Consider the following 15,796-nt stretch of genomic DNA (forward strand, 5'->3'; position numbering starts at 1 on the left):
CCCAAGGCCTGGGGTTAGAGTCCTATGACCTCAGAGCAAATAAGAAAAATCAAATCATCTTTAATCTGATGAAACCTTTGTACGGTGAGATCAGCAGAGGGGATGAGCAATGAGCAGCAAGGGGGTGAGGACAGAGGGACACTGCCCCAGGACCCAGCAGCCCGGGCTCTCAGAGGCTGAGCACAGTCCCTGGAAGCCAGATATCAGGAAAAATCTTTCCCACATAATCTCCACTTTGTAAATGTTCTATGTCTTGAACAGTGTGCTAGTTACTAGAGTATACACAGGTTCCAATACGCATCATTCCCGATACTTAATATAGTATATACAAATGTAATTTGTCTATCTATCCAATCTACCTCTAATCAATGAATTCCCAGCTATGCCCATAAGCAGCTATACTCAATTACCAATTTTATAATAATTCCCATATTTACAGTCAGTAAGATCAATGAATGAAAACATGGATATTTACGTTCATTATGTCATATAATCACAGATACAGGTAGATTAAAACAGCCTTTTTGTGTCATTCTTTACCAACTGGCATCTCTTCACATTTTTATACATAGATAATCACTCAAATTAAATTGTGTGTGTCAGACTTTTTTTAGTGGTAGAGATTAAACCCAAGGCTTTGCTCATGTTAGACAGGTGTTCTAGCACTGAACTACATCCCAAGCCCCATACATTAACCAGACCTTCAGTGTTAAACAGATTTTCATTATTTCAGTCATTAAAAATTGATAAAGAATATACAGAAATGTTATAACTAATCAGAATATCTGTTTGCCTCAATAATCCTATATTCTAAATCAGATAATATAATTATATATTATAATATAATCAGATTTTATCATGTAAGATATATTTATGATATGTTTAGACTTTGAGATGAAACATGGAAAATAGTTATTAGAATGCACAAGTTAGTTGCTCAGTTTACAGTTGTTACATTTAAAAAAAGACATTTCTTGGCCCAAACTCCATGACTCTCAAAGAAACATCAACTTCTGAAAGCAAAAAAAAAGTGGTATTCTTGTTAAAGAAATAGCACCCTTTTGTAATTCACACAGACTTTTGTAATTTAAATTTTGTGATCTCTTTCCTCATCAGTACCTCAAAAAATGGGCATACTTGAGAATAGGCCATGAGTGTGACCCGTGAGTGTGACCCAGCTAGTGCACTTGTCAAGATCAGGCTTATCTGAGGTGGAATCAGCAGCATCTTCCTCAACAAAGTTACAGTTCTCACAGCCATTCCGAAACTTGCATATCATCAGTTTACTGTTAACGGCTCTAGACAACAGTCTCTTGGAAGAAGTTGAGCTCCCAGCAATGGCCACAAACATCTAAGCCCATCAAGGGACCAAAGATCCTGTTCTTCCCACCAGTCCATCTTTAATGGGAGTTGCTGGGAAAGCAGCAACCTTTGGAAGCCAGGAGAATGAATGCCTGAGACCTGAGGGGAGTTCAGCATCTCATCCAGAAGCGACTACAGTGTTCCTTACACAGAGTCGTTGCTGAATGTTTGGTCATGCACCAGCCAAGTTCTTTGCACAATTTTTCTGATCCTCACTGGAGTCCTATGAGGGAAAGAAATTTTCAACCTTGTTTTGTAGTTGGGGAAACTGAGACTTGGGAAAACTAAGTAACTTGCCAAAGATCACAGGTTGGACCCAGTAATACAACCTATTATTCAGACCCAAGCTACATATGTCTTCCAAAAAAATGAGAACAAGTGGCTATTATTATGTATTTTGGCCCACAGTTCTGGAAGCAGGAATGTGCAGGAGCCAAACACCAGCATCTGCTTGGCTCGTAGTGAGAACCTTACGCTGCCGCTGCCACTTGTTAGAGCAGATGAGGGAAGTGGGCATGAGGTAGAAATGTCAGGGGTAACCTTGCTTTATAACACCTGCTCAAGTCCTGTAAGACCACTCATGAGAGGCCTAATCAAGTCTCCAGAGACCCGAATCAGCCTCTCAAAAAAAGGCCATTTATCCGTTTATGAGGATAGAGTCCCCCAAACCCAATTATCTCTTAAATAGTCCAGCATTTCTCAACATTGTTAGATTTGGAATAAAATTTTAACTTGGGTTTTCATGGGGATATACCTCATACAAACCTCAGCAGCGACCCTTCTGTCTTTTCCCAGAGCAGCAGGTGTTGGGGAGACTGCATAAGGAATGAAATACAATACTCTAAAAAGGAGGGCTATTGCCAAGTTATTCCTCCACGAGGGCACCTATCATTCTGAATTGGACATCATGCATGCTCTAACTTGGCATATGAGAGGTGCTTGGCAAATATTTGTTGACATAATAAAACGTCAGTTATGCAACCAAGCAAACAGAGGTGGGCCAGCATGGGGAAGGGGGCAAGGGAAGAGGGTGGCCAGGGCTCCCATGCAATACTCAGATGCAAGCCTACAACACCAACATCAGCCTCACATCAGCCTCTATCAGAGACTGATAAGCCAAGAGGCTAAGCCTCTACCACTATTGGCTTTTGTACTCATCATACTGTAGGCAGCAGGGACGAATCAGGCCTGCTGGTGGGGCATCCTAGCAGCCTCAAACAGAAGAGCCAGGGGAGGCCAGAACTGCCAGAGAGCAACTGCTGTTCATAACATGATCCTGTCTCTTGTTTGTCTGAGTATAGTTCATGGAGTGAGTATGGGATTGGAGAGTCAGTCAAATCTCCATTCTTTAACCTACTGCTATGGAGTAGAAATTAAGGTCAAAAGTTTTCCAGGAAAGACTTCCTACACTTGAACCCTAGTTTTTCCATTTCCTAGCTGTGTGAGTAAAATGTGCCTTGGTAATCTCTTCTGTGAAGGAGAGATAATAATTCCTGCTCTGGTGGGCTCTTCTGAAGATTAATGAGCTAATAACTGTAAAATTGTTACAACAGGGTCTGTCCTATAGTAAGTACTAGATGCAGGTTTACTGACTCATTCTGACTCAGTTTTCTTACTGAAGAAAATGGATCTATGTAGAATACGTGGTAGAGTATCTCTCACTCAGAGCACTCTGATTTTTACTGCTATTGTCATTTTTGGTGCTCTTACTTCTTCTGGAAATGGAAGACACATCCTTGAGGTGAAGTTAATTGAGTAATAAAAGCTTTCCTGTGAACATTTCTGGTTTCTATTAACAATTTTGGAAGAACGGGAACTATTTCTATGTGGTTCTGGGCCAGTCATTTTATTTGTACCTTAACTACAATCAGCCTGGCAATAGTGCAGCTGCTGTAAAAAGAGACACTTGTGCCCCTCACTTCTGCTCTCAGACCCTGAGAAATTGGAATTTCCCCAGGAGTCTCTTGCTGGCAAAGGACAGGGCTAGGACCCTGGTGTCAGCTATATGGGGAACTTGTCTCCCAGAAAGTGATTTTACACAATGATGACAACTTAACAGGCCACACTGTAGGAAAGACTAGAGCTAAGGCCATGATGAGCCAATGATGGGTAGAATCATACCTTAACCATGACTACTTAATTATACATGCCTGTGATCCTTCATTTAGACTTAAACCTCATATTAGGACCATGAAGATGAACTTGGAGGTCACTGGACATCTTAATTTGTTCTTCTCCACAGTGTGACTACACTGAATAATCTCCTTCCTCTGCTTTTACTATCTCTTTTTTAAAAAAATATTTTATTTATTATTTTTATTTTATGTGTTTTACTGTATTGCTTACACATATGTAAGTGCACCTGTGTCATGCAATGCCTGCGGAGGACCGAAGAGGGTGTCAGATTCGCCCCAGTTTTTACTATTTCTTGTCTCTTTAATTGGTCAAGCTTAGCTCATTAGGACTTCCAGGGCAAAGGTGTTGACCCTCACAACCCAGTAATATTACCTTCATTCCCCAAGGCTCAGATGACTCTCTCATGAGCCCAAAAATTTCATTATATATCCATTTCTCTGAAAAAAAATCAACAAAGGTGTACATTCATTTTTCTGGGACTATAATGACAAAGTGTCGCAGAGGTGGTCGCTTGAAACAGAGAAGTGCATTCTCTCAAGGGGACTGGGCCCTCGAAGGCTGCAGAAGGGCACCTGCCTCATCATTTCCAACTCGGGTGGCTTAGGTCATTCTGAGCCTCCTCTCTTAGGTTTTATTTTCCCACAACCTCTTTCCTCTACATATCTTTGTTTAAAACCCCTTTCTGCCTTTTTCTTATAAGGATACCTTCCATTAGGCTTAGAATTCACTGTAAATTCTAGATACTGGAGAGATCCTTAACTTGATTACTCCAAAGACCTTGTTTACAAAGGTTCACACCCACAGGTATCAGGAATTAGAGCACGATCATATTATTTGGGGTCAACTGCTCAACACAGTCTCAAGGGTAATTATAGAATGGGCCATTATAGAATGCATTCTCTTACCTTTTCAGAACCTACCTATACCTCTCTTTCTTATTTTTCCCTTTTCCTTAAATGCTTCTTCCAGTCTTGTTCAGCCCACCAAGAAAGGGACCGCAAGACATCATAACCAATCAAGCTCCTGGGCTCTGCTCTGACCCAGGTCTGCACCTACTTCCTACCCCAGGACTTGCTGTGAGCAGTGCTTCGGACCCTGCACTCATTTGAATGCTTATTCTTCTTGTTCCTCTCAGTGGCCTGCAGAACAGTCAGGAGAATCAGATGTTACCCTGGAGCCTGGCCGTGCCAGCTTGCCCTGCATGGCTCATCACCAGGGTTGCCTTAGGCGCACATCATGTTTCATAGATGAGGCCAAAACTGGAGACCCCGGTGAGCTGAAACAAGTAGAGGCTGTGGATCTGGGTCAGAGCAGGAATGATGTTCATAGTTGGTCCAGGCAAATAGGCTCAGAGAAGGAATCTGGGTCGTAAGCTTGGCAGACTGGTAGGAACATGAGGCCTGGTACACAAGAGAAAACAGACCAGCTTTGCATCTACACAGGGTGGTTCTTGGCTCTGCTGATTGGGTGGATCTGTGACATGTGGTGTATTTGGATTGCTGGAGCCAACCACATTTAGTTTACCTTTCTCAACGATTGTTTTATACCAGGATCTAGGGATACAGCGACAAGATGATACTTATCTTCAGGTAGATGAAAGTGTAGCAAAGGTCACATACATGAGAAATTGATTGTTATAAAGGGATATTTATATGTGCACAGTGTTAAATAAAGGAGCTCTAAGGAGAGGGAAGATAACTCATTCTGCCTTGGCCAAGGGGAGGGGTCACAATAGAGACCCAGAAGAAGTCACATTTGAGCAGAAACTCAAAGAACTCAGTAGGGAAAAGAGAAATGGACAGTGCAGGTGGACTGTCCAGTTAGGCAAGTGCAGGTGGGTGTCTCTACTTCCTCTCCTTTTCTCATTCATTTCATCCATAGCCTGGCCCTAGACGAAAAGCACAGTGTTTGTGCAGAACTTTATTTTGGTCAGCAGGAGACAGACAGGTATTAAACACATTCTATAAACGGGCCACAGCCTAGGGAAAGAACCAACTAGAAATGAGCACTTTTTAAGGGATGGGTGTGGTGGGTATGGGCTGAATATTAAGGACCACAGCCACCACTACTGCTGTTCATGTAGCTCTCTCCTCTGTGAAGTACTGAACCTTAGGGGCTCAGTGTGTGTCAATACTCCATCATTTTTGCGAATCTCATATGACCTATGTGGATGCACTTGTTATTAAAATTTTTTTGAGGTGGAAGGGGCTGCAGATAGCTCAGTCAGGAAAGTGTTTACAACATAAGCATGTGTACCTGAGTTCAGTATTCAGTGTGGAAAAAAAGAGAAAAGAAAACAAACCCCTGGTATGATGGTGTGTGTTTGCAATCCCAGTGCCAGGGAGACAGATCCCGGTGAATTTCTAGGGCTCACTGGCTAGCCATCTTAGCCTATTTGCCAAGTTCCACACTAATGATAGACCCTGTCTCAAAAAACAAGGTAGATTGATCCTGAGGAACAATACCCAAGGTTGCCCTCTGGTCCCACATGCACACACATGCACATGTATACACATATACACACATGTGCATACATACCCACATCCACACACATATACACATGCACACACATATATACCCACCCCTATATATATATATATACATGCATATACATACACATACATGCATGCACACACACATACATGTATACACATGCACCCACATATACACATACCCCCACATACATACATACATTCACACACATGTACACATATACACACAGGCATACATATACATATACCCAACACATACACATGCACACACATACACACACATTTTCCACTTACTTTGCATATAGCATGCTGTGTCTTGGTCCCCAGAAGTTTACCCTCAGTCTCTGTGGTGGGAACAAGGTTGCTGTTCACTGTTCCTGTACCACACTTTTCAGTATCCAGTCACTGTCTCTTTGACCTTTCTTAGGAATGTCTTCCAACCAACACCTTTGTAATGAAAGAGCAGTAATGTGTTTGAATTTGATAAATGATTCATCTTCATGTAGTAGTAATTTTATCCAATTATTATTAGGTTGTATTTAAGTAATGTAACGAGATGAGTTTTACACATAAGCTTTAAGTATATACTGTACAGCAGTTGATACATATAGCATATAAGTCAGTATTGAATATAAAAATTCAAAAGAGTGTTTAGAATCAAAATAAAGGACCTCAAAACATGAAAGCAACCAGAAACAATAGGCTGTGTACTGTCTGAATTCGTTTATGTTCCGACCACAGGGATCAAAATTAGATCAGTAGTTGCCAGGGGTTCGGAGGAGGAAGAAAATTAACTGCAAAGAAATGTAGGGAAATTTAGGGAATGTTCTGTACCCTGATTGTAATGGTGTTTACATGACTAAACATACTTGTAAAAATTCAACCAACTGTGCAGTCAAAAAGGATGGATTTTACTGATATAATTCCTCTCCAAACACTTTAAAAAGTCAGGCTGCCTCTGACTTCCTTCCCAGGCAAATCCCCGCTGCTTCCTGTCTTTTGACCTGCTGTTAGGAATGCGTGGGATGAAGGGCTCCAGGACAACCCACCCTAAGCCTCTTCTCTCTAAGGGAGAGGCTCCCTGTAAAAGAGGGAGTATGACTGAGTGATGGGTCCCAAGATGCTAAGCAATTTAAACATGAATTATCAGGAGTAGACATATACAACATTTTCAAATTATATAATAAAGTACCAGCACATAATATTCTAGAGATACAAAATCATCTTTCTCATTGTTTAGAGACTTTGCTTCTGAAACCCTTGCTATAATCTACCAACAAGGCATGAGCATGGATGCGCTATGGCTGCCATAACAAAAGACCAGGCAAGAAGTCTCAAGCAGTATTTTCTCACAGTTCTAGCTAGAAGTATAGAGTCTGCGGTGGGGACTGAGTTGTCTTCTTGGACCCCTCTCCTCGTCTTATTGATGGTTTCCTTCTCCCTATGTCTCCCTGTGTCTTCTTGCTGTGCGTCTGGGTCCTAATCTCTTCTAATAAGGAAATCAAGCTTACTGAGTTAAAACCCACCTTAAAGACTTTGTAGAGGCTTGTTTCTGAATGCAGTCACATTCTGAGATATTTTAGGTTAAGGTTTCAAAGTAGGAATTTAGACCACACAAGCATGCCTTGCCTTCCCTTCTTCCTTCACACAGGCCCATTCCTAGTGCAGCCACCCTCTCAGCAACGTTTCTCTTATCTTTTTCACCTTGGCTACCTGCATATCACCTTGGTAACCTCCTGGGTTGTATTCATGTGAGAAGGGGAAGGAAACTAATACACTAAGAGATCCTTAGGGTACCACATTACAGCATGTAGGCCTGGTTTAAAAAAAAAAAAGCACGTTGTTTGCTTATTTCTTTGATTTAGTACATATATTTTTAAAATTTAGTTTTGTGTGTGTGTGTGTGTGTGTGTGTGTGTGTATGTGTGTGTGTGTTTAGAGACCAGAGGTCAGCAGAGGGTGTCTTTCACTATCACCACCTTACTTTTGAGGCAGTGTCTCTCATTGAACGTAAAGATGACCAATTGGCTAGACTGGCTGACCAGTGAACCCCTGGGATCTTCTTGTCTCCACCTCCCAGTCCTGGGATTATAGGTGTACACTGCCATGTCTGAATTTTTAGATGGGTCTGAACTCAGGTCTTCATGCCTGCAAAACAGACACTATCAACTGAGCCATTTCCCCAGCCTGATTTAGTATATTCTTCTAGATCCTTTCCTTAAAAGGTTCTATGAATCAGCTTTGAACAGTCCAAGTACGTCAGAAACATATCAAATATGTTAATAGAAACTTAGGTATAGCCCATAGCACACACAGTCTTTTATTCCCTGCCACAACTATAAATGAGTAAGGAATGACTGAATAGCAAATGTGAAGCACAGCAGCTTGTTCGAGTTCACACCAGCTTCTGCAGCTAGCATGAATTATTGATGGCAAGTCAGGTCCTTACAGTGATTTATCTCTGAGCAGCACAAGCTTTCAAACTGAAAATGTGTCTCCTGCTGAAAGGCTGGGAGGTTTATTGAACTTGGTAGAAGTAACATCAGCAGGCTCTGCTTCATGAAACAATGCTCCCAGGGAGCTCAGAAAGGACTGGAAACAAGTCTCTCCTCCAGCATTTATGCAGTCTCATAGAACAGCAAACAGGAGCATAAATACTTCAAACTGTGCACGTAAAAGCAGATGCAGATTGTATTTTTAGGTTCAACATTTAAAAAATACTTATTTTTGAGAACTTCATACATGCATACCATGAAATATAAATATGATCCTCTCTACCCTCTTTTCCCTCCAATTTCCCCCATATCCCTTTCAGCATATTCCTCTCCCAGTTTCATCTCTTTTCTTTTAAAAAATAACCCACTATGTACAGTTAGTGCTGTCCACATGTGCATGAGCATGGGGCATCCACTAGAGCATGGCAATCCTGCCAGTGGCCACATCCTCAGACAAGAGTGATTCGCCCTCCCACAGCAACTATCAACTGCCAATATACCCCCAGTAAGGCTGGGGTCTGGAGTTCCTCTACCCCATCAATGCCAGGGTTTTGGCTGGCTTGATCTTGCACAGGTGTCTACTGCTGCTGTGAGTTTGTGAGTTTAACAACCATGTCGTGTCCAAAAGATGGCATTTCACAGCACTTTTCCCCATCCTCCAGCTCTTATGTTCTTTCTGCCCCCTCTTCTGGGATAGGCCCTGAGCCTTGGTTGGGGTGGGGGTTGGGTGGGATTGATATAGAAGTCCTTTTAGGGCTAAGTACTCCATCTCTTATTCCCAGCACCTTGACCAATTATGCACCTCTTCACTGACTCCTGCCCAAAGCAAACAGAAGCTTCTCTAAGGCTGAGAGTAGCCCAGGTCTATGGGTATAAACATAAATATTCAGAAGGCACAATGGCAGCATAACCATTTAGCAAAACAACAACTGCGGGTTCTACTCCAGGGTCTATGACCTCTCCAGCCATGGGCTTTTCATCAGGATTACAGTACCAGGCATGAAATTCCCTCCAGTGGAGCAGGCCTCAAATCCAATGAGAAAGTTGTTAGGTACTCCATAACAGTCATGCCATTATTGCATGTGACATGTGGGCGTATCTTGCCTGGCAGGTTGATATTGCAGTATGCAGGACCCAGCACTGAGTAAGACCATTGATGTCTTTTCTCCCCTGGCAGCCTGCATCGCACCTTCCAGCACTACCAAACAAAATACAGAGAAACCTTTAGAACTGATACTAAACCCAAAATGCAATGAGCCCATCCAAGTTGGATGTGAGGCATGGCTAAGGATCAGTGAATGACACAAAATCAGGATGGTAACAAATGAATCTGACTGGATAGGAAGGAAATTGGGAATGCTTCAGGTTAAAGTACCACATGAAGATGGTAAAGCTCTATAAGTTACTCTCAACAGCAGATGGTATCAATAATGTATCACAGTGATTCGATGGAATAGACTTTGAGCAAACTGAACACAGCATATTTCCAAGTATGGTCCAGTTCTTTCAAATTAGCTCTAATTGTCTTCACAAAGATCAAAGATGATGCAGATTCTGTAACAAAGGTGCACCAGTCCGGGAACATAATTGATTTTTGTGCTCAAGATTCAGATGCTCAAGAATTTTCCCCCTGTGGAGGAATAGGTAATGTCTATGCCTCTCCTTCTAAGGTTCCAATGACAAACCAAAGTTTGATTCCACCAAAGCTCCCCCTCCTGGAGAATCAATCAGTTTATTGGGCTCACTTACAGAGTATGGGTAAGGGGTTACTGGCAGGAGCATGGGTGACCCCAAAGTTGCCACTATACAGTCCAAATGGATGACAGCCTCCCCATAGCTGCATAGACAGAGCTTTCTTCCACTAGGCCTCCCACGCCTATGTACTCTAGCCCCTCCTTTAGACACACCCCCGCCAAGGCCATGTGAAATTAGGGCAGAATCACATTCATCTGGTTGAGAGGAGGAGCTAGTCTCAGGTGAGGATCCAATGACCCTTCTCACCTCTGTCCATCCACGAGAGAGGATCATCACTTTATAGCCCTGATAATCTTTTACAAGCAGACAAAACTAGTCTTATGAAGATGGTGGCTGTTTGGTTTGGTGGATAGTGCTGCACAAGACATGCACTGTCTATTTTGAAGAGTATGGTTCCTTTAATTAAAGGGCGTCAAATAGGATCTACTTCTGCTCAGATTACAGCAGCTAACAAGGTGTGGTCTGTCTACAGATGAGCTGCTGTCTATTGGGTAATGAGACAGAGTAACTTTCAGAACAAGATCTATGTGGACAGGATGCATTTGGTTATAACATCCCCCAAGATCTTAAGGTAGTTTCTCTATTTGGTGCACGTTATGATCAGTAGGGACAGTCAGGAAAAAAAAAAAAAACTCCAGAAAGAAAAATGAGCTTGGATGAAGGAAAGCAAGAATAGCAGGAACCCCATCAATAACCATGGTGCAGTGATAAGTGCTATTTGACCCAGACACTGGGTATCTAGACACAAGAGTACAGCAGAGATGGTTGTCAGGGTCCAAAGCTCCTAGCCAGCCTGCCCTAACTATGGTGTGTCTCAACTTCTCATTTCCCATGGCTGTGACTCAGACCTGGTGTTTTCATGGGTGGGAAGGGGGGTAAGACAAGTTATTAAGTCAGAAAGAGAAGAAAGATGACTGGTGACCATTATGCCTGCAGCCTTGGAAAAGAGGCTCCTGCCTGCCTGGCCTTGCCTCTCTAACACCTATGTCTACTGTCATAGGGCCTCTGATTCATCCAGTCTATGACCTAAGAACTAAACCCTGACACCTCAACACCTCCTTCACACTTCAGATCTGATCCCCAGCACTGAGAGATTTTAGGTCCAGACTGTTTATGGAATCCATTCCCAGCTCCATCATCCTGTACATGCTGTGGACCAAGCCCTGACCCCACCTCATCAAGATCAATTGGAACCTCAGAACCAGCCTCCTTGACTCTATTCTACCCACCACAGTCTGTTATGAGCTACTCCTTCTGAGTAATAACCCAAGCCTGTCATTCCTCTGCTCCTTAATCTAGAGGCCTGGTTCTAATCTTCTGAACTCCAAGAATCCAGGGGCAACATTAGAGCTTTATTCCACATGGCAGAGATCGTTGCCAGTAAATAGTCTGCATGGGTCCCCATGAGTTCTAGCCTCCTTTGCTGTCATCACATTGCAAGAGGTAATGAACTTCATCATATCAGTGACTTAGCATGTTGTATTCATCATTATCACTGGCTCCGAAGTTATAAAACTTGAATGACTTTTTAAAAGGTTAACAAATAAGCTAATTGTGATGGATAGTTTCAGTTATCAAACTGACAACGCACCTGTGTACAAAGAACCAAACTGAGGAATTTCCTCCATTGGATTATCCTGTGGTCATGTCTGTGGGACATTTTCTTGATTATTGAGTGATGTGGGAGGGCTCAGCCCACTGTGGGTGGTGCCACCCCTGGGCAGGTGGTCCTGTGTTATACAAGAAAGCAAGTTGAACGCGGGCCGGAGGAGCAAGCCGATAAGCAGTGTACTCCATGGGCTGTGCTCCAGGTTCCTGCCCTGCCTGCCTTGGTTTCCCTGGGTGATGGAATGTGAGCTATAAGCCAAATAAACCCTTTCCTCCCCAAGTTGGTGTTGGTCAGTCTTTTTTATCACAGAGATAGAAAGTAACTAGAGCATTACTTCTCAAAAATTGCAGTATTTGGAGGGATTAGAAAGAAATGTAACAACACATGAGAAAAAGTATTACATGGAAATGAACTCTGGAGAATGAAAGGTGGAACCACTGGTCAAATGATAAGCTCCAAACATAAAGCCCAGATCAAAGCACAGAACACTCAAACTCCTTTCTGGTTTTGTTGAGTGACTTCTTGCTACCCTGTTTTATTTTGTTTTTACAAACTTGGACCTCACCATTCCCAGGTGTACCTTGAAGTCCCTTGACCTGGCAAATACTAGTTCCTCATCCCCAATACATCAAGTCTCCCTCACCAAACAAATTTCAACTGAAAATCACCTCCTGTTGACCCCCATTGCCCTTTTCCTGGTCATAGATGCTGCCATTTTCATCTCTGTGCCTCTGGCCGTTCATCACATCCGCATGCGAACATCGCCCTCACAGGTCGTGTCCCTCTCCATCCATATTAGATCATATTGTACCTGACAATACAACTGAAGTGAGGCAGGTCTTATTTGGGCTCATGGTTTCAGAGGTCTCAGTCTATCACAGGGGTGGGGGGACGATGGCAGGAAAGCTCACTTCAGGGTGGTTGGGAAGCACAGAAAGAGGGTGCCTGCCCTGGGCTGGCTTTCCCCTACTTCCCCTTTAATTTTCCCATGAGCATGGTCACTCACATTCAGGGCAGATCTTCTCCAATATGTTAACCCTTTTAGGAAACATCCTAATAGGCACACTTAGAGGTGAACTTTACTAATCCCCCAAATACTTCCAAATCTAGTCAGCTTGTCAATCAAAATTAGTCGTCACACCATCTCTGTGTACACTGATCCTAGGAGGGCCTGGCCTCCAGCACACAGCCAGTACTAGCTGCGGGCTCCTTAGAGCTGTCTTTCCAGGCTTCTTGAATATGTTGGCCACACATGGAGATGGGTAAACTGTGTGCTGAGCCCACTCTCCCCTCAGCACCATTGCACTGCAGCCATCCCTGCTAGAGCCCTCTCCTCCTATGGGTCAGCCCCTTCTCCCCCTCCCCTTCCTCTGCTTCATATGTTCACCACACTCATCATCTGGTGTGTGTTATTTTGCATGTATTGTTTGTCTTATCCATTCTGTGTCTCCCCCCAAGAAGCAATAGGCCCCAGGAGGTCAGGGATTTTGTCTCATGCACTGAATGAGACCAGTTTAGTGGGCACTCAAAGTAATATTTCCAGCCAGGCTTGGTGGTGCACACCTTTAATCCCAGCACTCGGAGGCAGAGGCAGGCGGATCTCTATGAGTTCAAAGCCAGCCTGATCTACATAATGAGTTCCAGGTCAGCTACCACTACAGGGAGACCCTATCTCAAAAAGACCAAATATATATACTGGGGAAGGGACCTTCTATAGTCTTGCAGGTTTTTACTTGCTCAGGCAGGTGGTGTTTTGTTTACCTCAGGAGTCTTGTTGGCCTCTCCCTCCCTTCTTCAGGGAATGTTTCTTTTGGTGGAATCTGCTATACAACTCACTGTCACTGGTGAGATGACTTCCAGAAAGTCTCTACTTCTATCTGGGGATTGATACCAGGCTGACTATGGTGGAAGCGAAGGCTGGTTAGTATGGAGGAATAAGGGCAGAGCCTGGCAACTTAATCATTTAACACCTTCCCCTGAGCCTGAGAGTTTACTGAAGTACTGATCATCTGGGCCACCTTTTCAATACTTGTGGTAATATGTTGACACATGGACCTTCGTTTTTAGCATCTATATATATATATATCCCCTCTATGAGATTAATAGCTTTGCCTCACTATGCATTCCCAGTCACAATGTCCTACCTCACCACAGGATCCAAAACAATATGGCCAACTAACAAGTATTTTGCTTTTGCTACAGTTAAGGAAAGCTACTAACATGCCAGGTGATTGCTAGGGACAAACAAGGACATCAACTTGGTGTGTAGGTAGTAATAGAAAGGATGAGGAACCATAGCTCAGTTCCTCCTCAGGTTTGCTCTCTAGGTCATTGATTGAAATTGTCTAGACCTGCACCCATAAATAACTACTATTGTTAGGAATAGTCAGTGTGATGGTTTAAATGAGAACTGTCCCCTATAGGCTCATGTATTTGAGCACTTGGTCCCCAGTTGACATCTCTGTTTGGAGAGGTCATGGAATTTGGGGGATACGAAGACTTGACGGAGGAAGTATGTCACTAGGCTTTGAGAGCTCACAGCCTTGCTCTACTTCCAGGTAGCCCTCTCTGTTTTCTGTGTGTGGTTCATGGTGTGATCTCTCAGTTTCCTGTTCTGGCCACCTGTTGCCATGCCATCACGGACTCTTCCTTTAGAACCATACCAAAACAAATTCTTCCATAAGCCAATTTTGGTCATGGTGTTTTATCATAGTAACCATAGTCAAGGCCTCATCACTAAGTTCTTAGCATGCATTCCAGGACTCTGAGCCCTAAATTATGTATGATGGTATTGTGAACATCCAATTAAACTTTCTTCCACAACATAAGTAAGGACATAAGGAAACCCCAGTTCAGAACTACTATTATAACAAAACTGCTGCTACTTGACCACCTCTCCTTTAGATAGAAAAATCACCATTTTTTTCTATATGTTCTATGTACACTTCAGCTTAGATCTGTTAAGAGTACAGAAATCTTTTTGGCTACATACCCAATATTAAACAAACCAGTAGGTTTCATATCTTGATGCAAGTTGTCCAATACAAACCCAAATATCACCTTTGTCCTCTTATGAAGCCATGGCCAAAGATGTTCAGTGACAATAGGATCCCAGGCCTGAGTCTTGGAGAGCTCACTTCATGATCCTCCACTGTCCAGATAATCTCCGACAATCTGTCAGAGCTGGCAACTGAAATAATCTTATTTGCCCTCCTAGGTTTTAAGTTGCATACACTCTCGAATCTTTCGTGTATCTCTGGGTTATGTATTTTCAAGCCAATAAGTGCCTGTGTCACTTAGGCTTAGCCTTCTTTTTATCTCCCCGACTTCCTCACTTACAGCATGTGCAAGTCCCTAGATTTAATTCTAGTATCACCAAATCTAGACACCAATAAAGAGGTCATTTTCCTTAAGCCTACAGCAGAGTTCAATCATCATTCCTCAGTGAACTAAATATAAAACTATAAAATTTCAACTCCTCTGTGATCTGGTATCTCTTTTCCCTTTTTCCCCCCCAAAGACAAGCAATCTCTAGTCTCCTTACCCATATCCTGAGTGGATGCTGTTTGCAGAATGCAATACTTTAGCAAGTCACTAGGAGCCCTCCTCTGAAGACACTCAGCTCTCCAGAAAGCTTTTTTTGAGCACACTACAGTTCTCCACGTTGGCCGCATTGTCTGGTGGGCGGGTTGGAGTTAATCCATTGCCATCTGTCTTTATTTTGCTAACTTGCTCAATCGGATGCCACACAATTGGGCTGTGCAAATGTCAGCTCTCTAGTAGAGCAATTACCAAGTCTTTCTAAACAGTATCACCACACTGCATTCTTCCTGACTCCCATGGAGCTTGAAGCATTCCAGCTCTTTTTGACTTGCTTTGCTTGTAGGCCTTGTCATCCTCAAAGAGTAAGAAAAACTGGTCTGAATTGGAAGCCACAACGCATGGCT

At 43.0% G+C, this 15,796-nt stretch overlaps 1 long non-coding RNA gene across 1 annotated transcript; it reads right to left on the reverse strand.

The window, feature by feature from the left end:
* Positions 1–942: 942 nt before the first annotated feature.
* LOC115069319 lies at positions 943–15,470 on the reverse strand. The gene is made up of 3 exons (XR_003848591.1): positions 15,394–15,470; positions 6,285–6,437; positions 943–1,585 (listed from the first exon to the last, which is right to left on the reverse strand). It is a non-coding gene; the product is annotated as an uncharacterized LOC115069319 (long non-coding RNA).
* Between the last annotated feature and the right edge of the window lie 326 nt (positions 15,471–15,796).

Source organism: Nannospalax galili, unplaced genomic scaffold, assembly GCF_000622305.1.
Source record: "Nannospalax galili isolate Female #2095 unplaced genomic scaffold, S.galili_v1.0 scaffold430, whole genome shotgun sequence".
NCBI classification, from domain to species: domain Eukaryota; kingdom Metazoa; phylum Chordata; class Mammalia; order Rodentia; family Spalacidae; genus Nannospalax; species Nannospalax galili.